The sequence below is a fragment of the Numenius arquata genome, chromosome 19, assembly GCF_964106895.1.
Source record: "Numenius arquata chromosome 19, bNumArq3.hap1.1, whole genome shotgun sequence".
Classification (NCBI taxonomy): Eukaryota; Metazoa; Chordata; class Aves; order Charadriiformes; family Scolopacidae; genus Numenius; species Numenius arquata.
In genome coordinates, this window is record NC_133594.1 from 11159984 (window position 1) to 11174447 (window position 14464).

Here is a 14464-nt window from a genome sequence, read left to right on the forward strand (position 1 = left end):
CCCAAAACAGACTTGTTACTGGGAATCTTCATACCCGCAAGTAATACAGACATTTTCTTGTTTAATTTTCTCAGTCCCTGCTGATGCTATGTGCTTACTTGCTGTACTTGCTTCTCCTGGGACAATGAAAATGAAGTGGCCTCACTAGCCATGGGTCAGTACTAAAACATTTGGGCTGTAAATAATGAGGAGGTGGTGGTTGCTCTGCAACCATGCGAGTATTAGCCATAAAAGCTTTAGAGGCATAAAAGACCGTATCCTCTTATTTTAGGTTAAAATTTAAGTTATTTGAAATACTTTTCTTTATGTAGTCCTCCATTCCTTCCAGGCTGATCTTCAGGCTTTCGCTAGCTCCTAAGAGCTCCTTTTGGCAGGTGTATCAGTGGCATTTTAAATATTGTGGATTGAAATGTACATCAGCCCCTCCTTGAACTGTGTCAAACAATTAAACTGATTGAATGGAGCGACCTGCACTTAAATGGATGTGTTCAAAATACACTTCTTACACTTCAGGAGACTCCAGCTGGGGACATAAAGCCCCACTTTGCCCTGGGCACGGAGCACCGTGTTCACAGGGAGGTGTCGCTGCGCCGGGGAGGTGGCACCGCCGGGAGAGCCAGGCCAGGGCCTGGCTGTTCTCACAGGCACCGACACAAGGAAGAAGCAAAGTAACCATCTTCTGAAAGTTCTCACTTTGGGGGTTGTTTAAAAGAGAATTTCACACAGGACTGTAGCATAGATTACGAAAGAAAGTCTATTTCTGTCAAGACTTAATTGAGGAAATTTAATTTTCTTTCCTAACTGAATTGCTGTTGATAATCTAAAGTAATTCTGTCTGGTCTGTCTAATTTAGCAATGGAAAACCTGGATCTCGAAGCTGTGCACAAGAATGTAGCAGATTCTCAAAAGCAGCTTTTCTGAATAGAAAGACGGTAACTTACGGCAGCGTAACAAAAGATCTTTTTTTTTTTGTCGTCATTTTGATGTAAAACACTTAAGTTCTTAGACCTCAATCCACTGACACTCTTTTTAAGAGAAAGAAATGCATTTTTGCCAATGGCACATCAACAGACCTTGGGAAAATTGAGTTTGAAGAAAAAAAATTGAATTCATTTTGTTTCTCTAAGCAGTTTCCCATGTTTCAGATTTTGTACTGATAGATTGATGATATGATTTGCTTTAAAACCAGGTGGCCTCTTAGTTTCCATCTGTTGTGTCTATTGCTCCATCTCTAGTGAGAAGCATCGCAGAGCTGTGCAGGCATCTGTACCCCTGAGAGAAAACTCTCTGCGCCATCAGAAACGCTCAGGGAGAGAGAATCTAGTTCCACAGTATCTTAAATGTGAGACGTATCGGCGACTTGAGCCCCTGGAAGGATCATGTTTATATTCACCCAAACTGAATGCACTGAATTTATATTAGCTTTGTGTAAACAACTTTACAACAAAAACAAAACCTAGTGACATTTCCAGAAGAAACTGTTCAAATCTTACAAATCCACCCGAATGTCCCGCAAACATTTGCTGCAGTTCCTCATCTCTCTGGGTGCCTGAGGTGGCACCGCTTTAGCAAGAACGTTTGCCTAAAAGTAGGAGTTTGGAAGGAGAAACGACGCCAGCTGAGCAACGGCCTGCATGGATTTTTCAGGTTCTGCAAAACAGAGACTTACTTTGGAGCTTAAACTACGTGAGTGAAGCCTGCTGGAAAAAGTGACTTATTTGACCCAAACTGCCTTGGGTGGCAGGTTCCCCCTCACGGGTGTAGGTGTGGGTGACACAGTCAGTCGAGAGAGGAGATGCAGCAGCCGAGCGCTGCCCTCCGGGCGGGCTGCAGGCCTTTCCCGGGAACGTAACCCACAGAACACACAACGGGGCCTTTCCCTGCTGCTCCCAGGGGAAGGGAAACGACAAACACCCACTGCTGGTGGGAAGGGTGTCACGGTGCCTGACTGTCTCTCTGGAGAGCCAACCGGAAGGATTCGGAAGCCCATGAAGGCTTAGGCACAGGAGAAAGGGAACGAAACCACCGGTCTCATCCCGAGGAACCGCGTGGTTTCGCTCCAGGAGCCTGGAGCTGACATGAACTCCCTCCCTCAGCCCTGCCTCCCCATCCTGGTGCATCCCCATGGGCTCCACACTCACTGCCCCAGCAGTTCAGCCTGTCCTCCGTGCAGGATTGATGTTTTTTTTTTTTAAAAAAAAGTGTTATTTTGAACTGGAAAAGGGCTGAGTAGAAATGAAGTTATAGTGGCAAAAGGTGCTTTTGCTCGCATGGCTTGTTTCATTTGCCGAGCGGCTCGAAGTCCTGCTGGCACCGGCACTGTCTGCTGTGATGGCACCAGGAGTTTCCCAGTCCAACCAGCAAACACCGTCCGATGGAGCTGGGCCCTGGAGTACGAAAGCTGACAGAACACGGGCAATGGCATCTCTCACCAGCGATGCTGCTACCCTGCGCCTTTCGCCCGGTTCAGACCATTCGATGAGACTTGCTAGTTTCAGTTTTATTTATCGTGAAGTTCACTTTCTGGTTTTTGTTCACTTGTAAAAGATCCTGTTGAATTTCAAGTTCAAATTCAACTTAAAACGCACCGAGCGCCAACGCTCGTCTCCATCTGCAAAGCACAGCGATTTGGGAATGAGGGATTTTCCACCTGAAACGCTCCATTTCAGGGCCGGACCCGTTTAGGCCCCAATTCCGGCAAAACCGCGTCTGTGCTTGGCCGTAGCCGCGTGGCCGCGAAACGCTCCCGCTCCACGGGCGAGCCGGGACCCGGGCACCGAGCCGGGAGGGCCGCGCGGCACCGAGCCGGGACCCGGGCACCGAGCCGGGCGGCCCGGGGAGCGCCGCCGGCAGCAGAGCGGCGGAGGCGGCGGCAGCTCCGCCGTTGCGCAACCGCCCCGAGGCTCGCCCCGCCGGCGGCGGAAAGGGCAAATCCCGGGACGGGAAACCCCGCAAGCAGCCGCCGCGCCGGTTTTCCGGGCGGGGGGAGCGGCGGGCATTTCTTCCGACGCCCGCGCCGCGGGGAAACCGTCGTTTTCCGGGGGCGGAAAGGCGGCGACGGGGGGGGGGGGGAGGGCTCCGCTCGCGCTCAGCTCCCCCGGGGCCGCCGGGCTCGGGCGCTGACGCACCGCGGGACGCGGAAACCCCCTCCCTTCCCGGTCCCGTCCACCCCCCCCATTCCCCGGGGACCGGCCCCGCGCCGCCGCCGCGCGGGCAGGTGGGCAGAGCGCCGCGCGGCACCGCCCCGCCCGCCGCGCGCTCCCGGCCCGCCCGGCCTGCGTGGCAGCCGGCGGGGCGCGCGCCCGAGCGGCGGCGGGCGGCGCGTGCGCGGGCGGCGGGGGCGCGCGGCGAAGTTGTCTGCGGGACGCGGCCGCCGCTCGCTCGCTCCTTCCTCCCTTCGCCGCGGGGCCGCGGGGGCCGGGGCTCCTCCCGGACGGGCACCGGCGCTTCTCCGCCGCCTCGCCGGCCGCAGGTGAGCACGACGGGGGTCCCGCGGCCGCGGACGGGCCGCGCCGGGGGTGTGCCCGCCGCGGGCCCCTTAGGCGGTGCTGCCGCGCCTCCGCCGTTCCCCCCCCCCCCCCCGGGCAGCCCCGGCCGGTCCGGGCCGTAGGTCGAGCGAGGTGGGGGGGGGGGGGCGTGCGGGCGCGATGCCGGGGCCGCCGAGGGGCGGGCGGGCGTCCCCGCGCGGGGTCCGGGCCTCGTGGCCTTCGGTCCGGCGGAGCCGCCGCGCCCCCGGCCCCGCGGCCGGCACGTGCCCCGGCAGCAGGGGGGACGCGAAGGGGAATGTCACCGAAGCGGCGAGAGCCGGCGGGTCGTCATCGGCTCCTGCCGGGGAGGTGGCGTCTGGCAGCGTATCGATTTGGGCAAAGTTTGAACTGTTATAAAAATGCGAGTGTTGGTGTGGTTTGGTGTCGCCGAGTCTTTTTGGAGGGTTTGGGGATTTTTTTACATTAAAAGCAGTAGTGCCGCCAAGCGCACATGCGGGGCCGCAGGAGCGCCCCGGGTGTCCCCTCCAAGGGTCGCTCCCCACCAGCCACCCCCCCCCCGGGCTCTTCCGTAACTTCTCCCCCGGTGAGGCTCCGGGAGCTCCGGGCTGGCGGAGAGACCCCGGGCGCTGGGCGGAGACCCCCCGGCTGCTCCCTCCTGCTCTCCTGGGGCTGCGGCTCCGGGGCCTCCCCCCCCCGCCCCCTCCGGGGAGAGGGGCGAACCTGATCCCGGGGTGCTCAGCCGATGGGAACCCCGAGCTAAACCCCGCGCTTTGGGGATCGCCACACGGCTTTTGAGAGAGCACATGTTAGAGCTGAACTATGAAACACCATTTTTTCCCCCAACATGTTGTTCCCTCCAAAGTGTGATTTGTGCGTGTTCAGAATAATGGTGGCTTTCTGAGCTCCATCTGTTTGTCTGTCTGTTCGCACACACGGGGTGTTCCTGCCGATGGTGGTTGCCTGTGGCATTATTGCAGTGTAAGTAGCTTGATAGGAAATATTGTAGCAATTACAAGTCCAGTGATGCAAGTTCCTGACACATTATGACTGCCTTGCTGTCATTCCTGTGTCTCCTTCAAAAGTTCATTTTTTGTGAATCGTTGTAAGCAACCGCTTAACTTCTGCAGCATTTCTACAGTGTCTGCGTTTTGAGACATCTCTTGACATTGACTCAAACTCTTTCCACCGGTTTGTTTTTTTTTTTTTCCCGTCGACATTTTTTGTGACAGTCATGTTCTTTTGAGCAACAACAGAAAAAGAAAAAGGAACTTCTTTGAGATAGGAGTGTGGCTGCCCCTGTTTCCTATGGCTCTGTGCTTCAGAGACCTAAAAAAAATGGGGGCTGGGAGGAACTTTTAGTATGGTGGAAAAAGAACGTCTTCTGTGGGAAGTGAGATCTCTAGAGGGAGTGTGAGTGACTGCTGTCACCCCAAAGGAATTGTCAGAACAAAATCAACTTTTTGGTTTCTTAACACCTGCGACATATAAAACACTTCTGCTTGTTTTGTTTCCCCTCCTTCCTCTGGAATTCTGTTTCTTGACAAATATGTGTTTTACAAGAGAGGCTGGATGTGTAATTTGACTACAAGTTTTAATATGCCTCTGCAAATTCTTCAGTATCTGTTTTGCTGGGAGAGAAGCGGGTGAGGATCAGTAACTTGGACTCTAAGTCCACACTGGGAAACAGAATTTTTTTTTTTTTTTTTTTTTTGGTAGTACTTACCTTCTGTGTTCCTACCCAAAAAGTTTTAGATCAATATATATAGTACTTAAATGTACATTAAAATATTGAGCCTTTCTGTGGCTGGCTTTTCTCATTTCCCATAATAATCGAGCCCGTACTGGAGAAAATAGTGGGAGATTCTGAGATTTATCTTACAGCATGGTTTTTTGGCTTTATTCAGACCTACCTCTTGGTCTGAAGGCCCCTTTCAATGGATTTAATGAGTTTTTTTGTATACTGAACGATCTATTAATGATTGGTTTAAAAATAAGTTTGTTTTTTTTTATATGGGGATAGGAGCCTGCAATACCTGGGTGGGTTTTTCTCCTCCTCTACGTCTTCTTTCTTATCTGTAAAATGGGGGTAGTTACCAACCAGTCCACCTCCTGCTCACCTGCAGAACACATGGTTGAGATGTGTAGAAGACGAATTAGTAGAAGTACTTTAACATCTTTTCCTACTTTATGTGGTGCCAGATGTATTTAATCTCAGGGCTATGGAAACTGTGCACACACCGAACAGCATGGCAGCACAGACTGGGCCGTGGGAACTGGAGCAGCCAACAAGTGGGGCAGGGGGTTGAAATCAAATGTATTCATTCTGAATTTAAAGCAAGAAAATTGACGGTGTGTTGCTGGAGGAGCAGAGGAAGATTTCAGAAAGGGAATGATGAAAGCGGGCATCAGTATGACCTCTGGGTCATTGCTCTGTCCTAAATGAAAGCCCAGTCGGGGTACAGTCCTTGTAGAAGGTGGGGTTGACAGCCCAACTTGTGTTCTAGTTTTTGTCATTCTAATTTGCTGTTCTTGGCTGTTCTTATAGAACATAAGCATATGTTCTATAAGCATAAGCATATAACATAACATATAAGCAACCTCTTATAGAAGAGGTTGCTTATGGTGATCTCCAACAAATGAGAAAAATAAGTACATGGAACCTCATTTTTGAAGTTGGGCTCATCTTTGCCATTGAATGGAAGTGTTTTCAGTTGCAGCTTCCTCAGTGTTAGTACAATTCGACACTCGTCTAGATGGATGGTGGCCGTGACAGGTGCCCTACATGGTGTGAGCACAGAGTTATGGTTAAGGAACAGCCTTTCTACCTGTGACACACACTCCTGCATTTGTCCTGTAAACTCACTTAACCAGTCTGTTTTACCTTTTATGGGAATGATGGTGACTAATTCAGTGTACACCTATCCCCGTGCTTGACCGGGTTGTTTGTAGGAAATTGTGACAGATGTCTCTGTTTTTCTTGCATTTATACTGGATACATTCTTGCAATATTGAAAGCAAACACTAAATGTTGTTGCAGTTGAAATATAGCTCACGATTGCCTCGATACCACTGAAGACCCTGAAAATGTGGCTTTTGGCAAGAAAACGGTGACCCGTGGTGTTCCTGGCTACGGGACAGGCATGGCAGCAGAGGCAGCTCGCGGGTGGCCCTGCCACGCGCTGTGGACTGGGCGAAAAGGCCAGTCTAAAATCATGTAGAAGTTAAAGGTTGTCTAAAACGGACAGAGGCCTCGAAAATAGTTTCTTCTGTTACGAAGTGCTGTTCATGCTGTGTTTATTGCACTCGCCCTTCGCTGTGTAGAACTTTTAGTACAAGTACTCAGCAAGTTCCTGGTGCTTTTTCATCAGTAGGTCTCTGAGAGTCCGGGAAGATAAGTACGGTTTATCTGGAAGCTGAGGATAACAGAACGGGGAGGGTTTGGTATGTCTCAGCGTCACGCAGAGTCCCGGCATCAAACAGCTCGGGCCACCAAACCGGGTGGTGTCCCTCGTGTTCCCCTGCGCCAGGGCTGGCATCCTGAGTGTTGGGGACTCGGCTCAGCTGGGTAAATTGCTGTAAAACTAGGGAACCAAAAAAGAAAAAGGCAAAACAAGAGTTGAACCACTTCACTCGCTCTTTGTGGCTACTGAAAGGGCAATTTGTGTTTTCCCTGGCTGTGTCCTTACCTTTTTCTGGAGGGACACTGTCCCACCGAGGGACGGAGGGACCGCTGCAGCGGAGGGAGGGGGATGTGGACCCTTCTGGCTGGACCCTTCTGGCCGGATGCTGTTGTGGGAGCGGGAGTCTCTCGGCTGCAGAGCACGTTGGGTGCGATGGAACAGGGCTCTTCCACTTCTGAATTCCATGTTTCATGGAATGTAGAGCTGTGTCTCTAAAAATAAAAGAAAGAAAAAAAAAAATAGCATCTAGTAGTTAGAAGAAGAGGTAATGTTGGCCCAGACAATATTTTTCTTTTTGAAGAAAAAAAAAAAAAAAGAAAAGCCAAAAAATTTGCATGCAAAATCTAGGTTTAAAACTGGCTTTAAAATCATAGTGTTTTAGTGTTTTTCCCCAACAAGCTGAAATTGCTGCACTGTGTCTAAATTACACAGAAAATTAAGCTGTATAAAATACTCATTTAAAAATTTCTTCCAGGTTTGAGGGGGTGTGTGTGCGTTGGGGTTTTTTAAAGCCAGATTGGAAGCTGATGTCTTTAGTTGGCCAAAATGTAGGACAGGGAGAAGCGAGGTTCTGCGTAAGTGTGTGACAAAGTGGGCAGTTCTAGAGCTGGTAAGCTAAATTTTGTTTTAAAACAGAAAGCCACAGGGAGTTATTTTTAATAGTGGGTTTGAATGCAGAAGTCTGTAAAGCTGTCAAATCTTTTTATGGGTAGATAGGTCTTTTTCTATCTTGGCTTATTTTTCATATGTATATTGAATTGGATCAAGGTTACTTCAAGTTCTAACCTGTGCTAAGTATTTAAACATCTGGACTTGCCCTAAGGGCCATTGCTGTACATGTCGGAGAAGTTTCTTAGATTGTTTTTTAACATTTTAAAATATTTCAGAAAAAAAAATTACTCAACTAAACCAGTGTATTTAGCTTCCAGTGTTTAGTTGTATGATACAGCTATCACATGGCACGATGCGATAAATTGCAAATAATTTTATAGTGTCAGTACAATTAAAGAAATTAAATTTCTGAAGTGTTTACTTCAGCATGGTGCTACTTTAAGTGTCTGCTATCATAGATTCCAGGCAGTGAACAGCTGTCTGTCGCAGATGGGAGAGGGGAAAAAAAACTTCCCCTTAGCTTCTTACTTCTAAAAAGGTTTCCATATAAAACCAGTAGTAATGTAATACAACCTTTTAGTCAAATTTGAGTTTCCTGTTACACATTTAAGTGAACTGACAGCAGACTGTATCTATTTGAAACCAAATGGTGTAAGTGAATGAGACTCTAGGAATTTCATACTCCAAAGCATTCTTGAAACCTCACAAATGCTTGTTTGGCAGGCAGAATGCATTATTTATTACATTAAAAAAAAAAAAAAAGACAAAAAAAAAAGACTTGCAGGTAGTTTCTTAATTGCTTCTTTGGACTCTGCTGTGTTTCAGAAGGTAAGGTGATATTTCTGCCCTGTTCTTGTACTGTTTCCCCCAACAAAATCAGGTAGATTGGAAACTGTCAAGGAAGCACGTAGCAAATTTGCATTTTTAATAGAGTCCAAGTTCAATGAAGTCTGAAAAAGAGCAGGTGTGAGAGATGCAGTGACTTTTGTTAGAGTTGGGCGTTTTCTGCGAAGATCTCAAGATGGCAGAAATGGAGTTTGTGCACAGAACTGCATGAACTTAGTTTTAGATTGTAAACTGGGTATGCTGTTTTATTGTTCTATGAGCTAGTACACCCTGGCAATTATAAAACTTATTAAAATAGTTATGACATGTCTGATGGCAAAAAGCAGAAGATGGTAAGATTGTTCTTTTTAAATTAAAAAGTTGCTGCTGCTGGCATAAAGCTTTTTCCTGTATTGTCGTTTCCTCACTCTTTTTTTTTTTTTTTTTTTTTTTCTGGACTATTAGCAGTTATAGTACAATCCCATGGCACTTCTTAAAGTTTCTGTGTTTATTTCCTTTGAGTAGGTTAGGTCTCCAGCTCCGGACTCCAAACTTTGTATGCTCTTCATGTGATGACTCCGCGTAGGTGCCAAGCCACCCCCTGCCTTTGGACAGACCCCGGCCACCAACCCTGACACATCATTGCATTTGCTTTTTAGGAAGGCAATTTATTTTGCCATTTTATCAAAGTATTGACTGGTTCTGGTCAAGCGGTTTTCAACCAGTTTTCATTCTGAAGCTATTCTGATTTCTCCCTTGGGTGCTGGCAGGTGCAGTGTGTGTTTCATTCACTGTGTCCTTAAACTGTGGCTGCACCTCCGGACTGATTTATCTCAATATAATGTTGAGAAATTGTGTTGAAATGTTGTTTTTCCAAGCGTGGAGAGGCTGTTGAGGCTGTTCTAGAAAGCCCCTTTGGAAAAGAGCCTTCCGGTTTGGGGGAAGAGATGGCTCCCGATCTCATGCCGCATGTGGGAGTGCTCCCTGGCACATCTCAGGCGGTGCTGGTTCGGTGAGTTAAACCTCTTAGAAACCAACCTAGGGAGGAATCGGGGGTAATAAACCCCAGTGTGGCAATGCTGAAGAAAGGCAGAGATTCCCCGTTGAGGAGGGAGTGATAACGTCTTGCTCTGCCACAGCTATTTACAAAATGAATGGCTGTCAACAGCCCGGCTGGTGCGTCCCTGGATCGGCATGTCAGCCTTGCCCGGAGACAGCTGAGGGACCTTCCTGAGGCTCTCTCAGTGTCCCCTTTCATCGCAGCATCCCACCTTTTGGGCCTGAAACATCCTCCAGGATTTGATCTGAGTGGGATTCCCCAGGAGGGGTTGTGCTGTCCCTTTGGGGAACACTGTCCCCATCCCGCTCCTCCGTGCGCTGCATCCAAGTGAATCATGGTGGCCTCACCTACTGCGCTGGTATTTCAGGGGTCAAAAACTGAACTGATAAGGGCTGTGACCCCGCGCCCAGCGCGCTGACGGAGCAGGTGCCGCTCCACACCCTGGGGAGGATTTGCAAGTCTCTCATTTCGCGGAGCTCGGTGACAGATCCTGCTCTCTGGTTACTTTTGTCGTTTGGTCTTTGAGAAGCCCACTTGCTATGAGGCGGGAAGTATCCACCAGCCTGTTGAAAAGCCATGGCGTGCGTGAAGCAGAGCTTTAAGTCCATGCTGACAGGAGAAGCGGGTGCTGGATAGTTGGGATTGCTCCCGCTGAGAGCCCGGTGTGCTGGGAGGTGGCACAGCCCGAGCTCTCCCGTCCCTCCTCACTGCTCGGGAGCACTCGCTGCGGAGGCAGCCTCTGGCTTAAGTGGCGCAGGGTAATAAAAGTTCCAATTTCTCTTCTTTCCCTAGAGCCGACTCTCCTTTACGTGTGAGAGTAACTTTTTTCTTAACCTGGTGATTTTTAAACTGTGGAGTTGGAGATCAAAATTGCTGCTGATGGTACAATAATTGGGGAATGTTGACCTACAGGATGGATTGCAACTTCACAGAACTGAATACGATTCTTTTCAGGAATTTCAGTTTAAGTCTCTGTCCTGTCCTTGTGGACACTTGTCTCTGCCATCCGGAAAAGGAGTGGGTTTTCTCCCTGTTGGAACATTTTGTTTCTTGTGCAGGAACACTCCGAATGTCCAGCCTGTCCTTGGAGAGTTTGTGGTGGGTTCTGGTTCTTGGGGCATATGTGTGTCATTATGATGAGGAGATGAGGAGAAAAGCTGTAGGTATTTTAAGGTTCCTTTCCTTCAAGAGTAGGGACTTGGGGTGGAATAGATACCATGGACACAACAATTCCCTCCTCTTTCATTCAAGTTGTGCTTTCCTTCTTCCCTGCTGTCGGTATTTCATTAGCTCTTCTGTTGGAGTTGTGCAAAACCCAAGTCTCAAAAACGTTAAACTAGAACAAAAGAAACCCATAAACAACCTTGAAAAGGGTTTTAAAAATATAAGAATGTATTCCAAAGAAGCAAATAAGTCCCAACTGTGTGTGTCTATGCTACCCTTTAATCAGTTGGGAAATCTAAGTGGTGACTTTCAGCTGTCACTATATTAAGAACCAGCGCTGCCTTTTGTGGCAGTCTGTATATACTGAACTCAGTGCTATGTAGTAAATATTCTTGCTGTGTTTTCATAATCATTCTACTTAGAGTAAGTGCTTCTTGGGTGGGTATTACAAATCTGTTAATCTTTATGGTATTTATAGGGTAATTTTTAACTCTGTTGAGCTCCTTACTTCCTTGCGGGTCAATTACTCAATTTATAACATTATGTCAGTTGTAAGAACTTTACCATCCAAGGGTAAACACTGTTGGGTACAGCTCTTTACCTGTGTTTGCTCTTAGTTCTTTGTATATTAAGGAATGCAATAACTTACTCCGTGACTTACTTATTGGGATTTCTTTTACTCTCCCTGGTTTGTACTTTGAAGTGACTGTGATGACTTATTTTAGCTTTTGTGCTTCATCACTAATGCAGGGAGAGGGAAAACTTGCAGCAGTTCTCTCTGAAGAAAAGGCTGTTAATCAAGTTGCAGCTGCTTAAGTCAAAATTGCAAATAGTGTTTAAATATTTTTGATTGTCTATTGATGAAACTGATTACTGCAAGCCAAACATCTTGCTGTGTTGCGAGCACAGGGCTCTCTCGGGGAGGGTCTGGCTCTGCAGCAGGGAGGAATGGTGGACTTGATTTTATGTTCTCGCTGTAGGTGTCCGTGTTAAAGTGAAAATCTGCTCGGGCTCTGTGGGGTTTCGCTTGGCCTATGGAAAGAGAGAATAAAGTCATCTCCCGGCACTGGAGTTTTTCTTCTTGAAATTGCCTTTCCCTTTGCTGCTTTTGCTACCGTCAGTGTTACCAGAGCAGTGAGACCTGATGGTGCTGATCCTTGTGTAGCGAAGGGGCTTTTTCCATAGTGTCTCACCCGTTGAGAGTAAGTTTGGAGCTGTGGGCTGGGAGAGAGGGGCGTGTAGGCAGGAAAATCACTGGTGACTTGGAAACCCTGGGTTTGGGGAGCATCCAGCATTGCTCATGAGGCCACCAGCTCTTGGAAACAGTAGAATGGCAGGAGATTTTCTGGAAAGGCCGAGGTGGGTAAGGGCAGAGACGCCAAATAGTCTAGTGCCGAAGTCTCCTCCGTGAATGCTGAAGGGTAATCTACCGGCTTTTCTTCTCTTACACTTCTCTGTTGTATATTTTCAAGATGAAGCTTCTCCTGCAAAAGCAGGTTTCAGCATCTACAATGGCTTTTTGAGGATCTAATAAATCCCCAAAGGAACCCGTGTTCTGGTTGCGCTTTTCTTTCTTCTCAGTGGTAAGCAATGATTCACTCTCACGGACAAACAGACCTTGTAGTATTTTTGGTACAACGTACTGTAGATTGTAGCTCTCAGTGAACTGTGTATTGTTTTCAAAGATTCAGCCAGGTTTTTCTTGGAATTGGTTCTTTTGTGAGCACATCACACTGGTGTTCCTGTTTTTTTGGTGTGGGTTTTTTTTTTTTTTCCATAAACCCCTTCAATATTCTGTTTACTTATGGATTAGAAAAATGTCAAGGGGTAATGAAGGAAACAAGAACTTTATTTTCAGAATAGGGAGGTCAAATGTTTCTTGCCTCGGCATCATTCATTCCGTCAATAACAAGACAATGAAAACGAATATTTCAGCACTGCTCGGAGCACCTTCTCCTCATCTCCTGCACATCCAGGCACACCTTTTGGAGGACCTGGCTTTACATTTCCCTAAAGGCATCTGTGGGGGAGCTTTGTGCTGGTGTTTCTCTGCCGCACAGCGTGGCCATGGCACGGGTCTCTGAGGTGCCTTCCTGCCCTTTGTCAGCTTTATCTCGGAGCTGGTGGGACTGGCAAGGGAAGGTGGCAGTGGCTTCCTCGGGCTGCTGGGGGAGGAGTTGGTCACTAGAAGTGTAAGTGAAAGCGAAGCCTGGGTTGGCAGGAGATGAGTGTTGTGCGTGTTGTTAAACACCCTGTTCGCATGTGGTGGTCCAAAGGAAGTAAAGTTTGAAATGAATCATTCATCACGAGCCTTATCAGACACTGCTGAAGTCACGTGTTGTCTTTCCTATTGTTCATCTGAAATTGGGGACGGCTGAGTGCCAGCCTGCTCATTTTTTTGATGACATGGATGGCACTAATGAGTTTGATAAACTCGGTTAGATGATATGAGGAATGTAGTTTCCCTTTGGAGACTGTCTCTAATTTGTTATATAGGACCATATTTAAATTTCTATCTCCTCTTCAGTCATTGGGCAGCAGTAATAGCCAGGGTAGCTTTTGTTCATGCATCCAGTATGTGGCATTAGTTCCCCTCTGGACTCAGTTGCTGTTGTCCATAGTTTTTCCTTCATGCTGTTACCACAGTGTGAAATTCTGGTGCTTGGAAGGACATGGCTGTACGCTTTGCTGAGAGCGTGTGCAGTTATGTTCTTCCGTAGCCTATCATTTTACTAGTCTGCCTTTGGCTTGGTTTGGACTGTAAACTTGTCAGGGATGAGTCACGGGGCAGCAGAGCCGGGACACTCGCTGCTGTCCCGAAGCACCTTTCCTTGCCACCTCCCAGCTTTTAAAGGTTGGGTTTGACCTCTCAAACTGGGTGGTGAGATCCTGCCCCTGCCTCCCTCCACCGAGGGGTCACACGTCGGGGACTTGGGGTTCACCTCTCTCTTGCCTTGGTCTGACCTGAAATAGTCCACATCTGTCAACCAACTGCTAGATGTTACAAATTCATTAATGAATATTTTCTGTTTATTTAAATATCTTCTTTTTCTTCCGTGCATTCCCCTTTTTTACACATTTACTCTTTTAAAGCAAGTTGTTCTGCAGCTCTTGGCTGCAGCGTGGGAGCTCTGTCCGCTCACAGGAATGTGTGCTACCGAATGGCTTTGTTGTTTTTATGGAAACCTTGCCCACACACTCCTCTTGCTTTCCAAATGTCTCTAAATCCCTGCTGACATCACTGTGGGGATCCGTGTTTATTTTGTGATACTGTCCAGGGGTTAGAGCAAAGCAGAGTGTGGAGTCGGGACAGGTGTCTTTTGTCCCCATCTTTGACTCCAGCCAAATCTGGACACTTAATACAACAATTCATGTTATTTCCAAATAAAGTGCTACATCGCTGCTCATCTGTATTTTTGTACTAGCTCTTTAAGCTGGTTTATTTTACATCAGGTCAATTTGATCATTTGCTGTCACTGCTCTTTTAATTTTTATTTTTCTGCTTTCGCACTTGCTTTGCTGCGTTGCTTGGTGCTGGTCGGGGAGAGCTGCGCCTGGGGTTTGCTGGACTAGAAAAATTATTTCTATTGATGAGTAGTAGTGTGTTATTCACAGGTATTAATAAGGTGTCAACG

The 14464-nt window shown here is 47.9% G+C and overlaps 1 protein-coding gene across 1 annotated transcript in view; it reads left to right on the plus strand.

The window, feature by feature from the left end:
* Positions 1–3339: 3339 nt before the first annotated feature.
* The window catches only part of NEK6 (NIMA related kinase 6), a 62243-nt gene continuing 51118 nt past the window's right edge, over positions 3340–14464 (plus strand). Inside the window, exon 1 of the mRNA XM_074161364.1 lies at positions 3340–3472. The gene's annotated coding sequence lies outside the window, so the exon portion shown is untranslated. The remainder of the gene's footprint in view (positions 3473–14464) is intronic.